This window comes from Octodon degus, unplaced genomic scaffold (assembly GCF_000260255.1).
Source record: "Octodon degus isolate 3935 unplaced genomic scaffold, OctDeg1.0 scaffold00014, whole genome shotgun sequence".
Lineage (NCBI taxonomy): Eukaryota > Metazoa > Chordata > Mammalia > Rodentia > Octodontidae > Octodon > Octodon degus.
In genome coordinates this window covers 5402593-5403889 of record NW_004524590.1, presented here as the reverse complement: position 1 = coordinate 5403889, position 1297 = coordinate 5402593, and the positions used below count along the sequence as shown (strand labels likewise).

The 1297-nt window shown below is 45.8% G+C and overlaps 1 protein-coding gene across 1 annotated transcript in view; it reads left to right on the top strand.

Annotated features, from left to right (window-relative positions):
• The window catches only part of Cntnap5 (contactin associated protein like 5), a 930940-nt gene that overhangs the window by 733778 nt on the left and 195865 nt on the right, over positions 1 to 1297 (top strand). The gene's annotated exons all lie outside the window — the stretch shown is intronic.

The following is a 1297-nucleotide window of genomic DNA, read 5'->3' as shown; positions in this document are numbered from 1 at the left end:
GTGTGTGTGTGTGTGTGGCCAGCTCAGCCCACCAGGGGGCAGGGTTGGCTGGCATGTGGTGCTGGGGGATTGAACCGCGGTCCCTTTGCTTTAGCTAAGCTTGTTTTAAGTAGGTGCTTTAGACCACTGGGCCATCTCACCAGCCCCTAGATAATGTTTCTGTATATAGTATTTCTATATGTAAATTATTTCTGTCCATAAACGATAGTTTTAAATATCTTTTCATTGAGTTGTTACTCAAGCGCGACTATATTAAATGGATTACTCTACAACTTAGTTTTCTCAGACAGAAATTATCTTTGAGATCTTTTTTGGGGGGCAGCCAAGTAGCTCAGCAGATGAAAGTGCCTGCTTAAGCAGACACAGGGACTGGGGGTTCGATCCCTGGGCCTGCCATGCCAGCCCCGCCCCCGGGGCGCAATTGAGACTGGGTGTGGTAGAGCGCACCTGTAATCCCAGCTCTTGGGAGGCGGTAAACAGGTGGATCACTACTAGTCCGATATAGTAGTGAGACCCTGAACATCCTGTAGACCCTCCTCTAAAATACAGGAAAAAAAATCTTTTTTTTTCTTGGCTCATCAAAGAAACATTGAGATGAATACTCCCTGCCCATACAGGATCATGTAATATGATTGTATCATTATTAATATTCATTTTTCCTATGAATTTGATATGTGACTGAAGTTTTACTATCCCAAGCAGTATTGCAGTAGAAACTCTTGAGTTCTGACTTACCTTTTTTTAATATCTACATAGTCTTTTTTTTTTTTTTTTTTTTTGCGGAACCAGGGATTGAACTTGGGCCCTTATGCTTGCCAGGGAAGCATTTATCCTACTGAGCCATCTCCCCGGCCCCCATAGTCTTTACTAGTATTCTGCACAATACCCCCTTGGGGTCCTTAGACCCTGTACTCTCTGCACTAATGGATTAGCCAAATTGCTGAAGGGACATGGGGTTTTGTACACACCACGAGAGAGTTTCTTCAGAATGGATTGCTCTGTCCTGGGGGGAAAATCACCTCTTCCTGAGGAAGAAGCGTTGCCCAGGGAAATTGAGAAGTCCTTAGGGCGAGAAGGGCGCCACCTGCAGGGACACGCTGTGGCCAGCTCTTCTGCGGGAACTCGCTTAGCCAGGTGAGGTAACTCAGGGAGCTCTGCCCCTCAGCTCTTCTCTCAGGTCTTGCCTGTTCTGCCCTAGAGCTATTTGGGCGGCCCAGGCCATGTGCTTGGCTAGCAACAAGTAGCTAACAATAAATAAGTTCCAAAGTCTTTACTGTGGTTTTTTTTGTAATTTTCA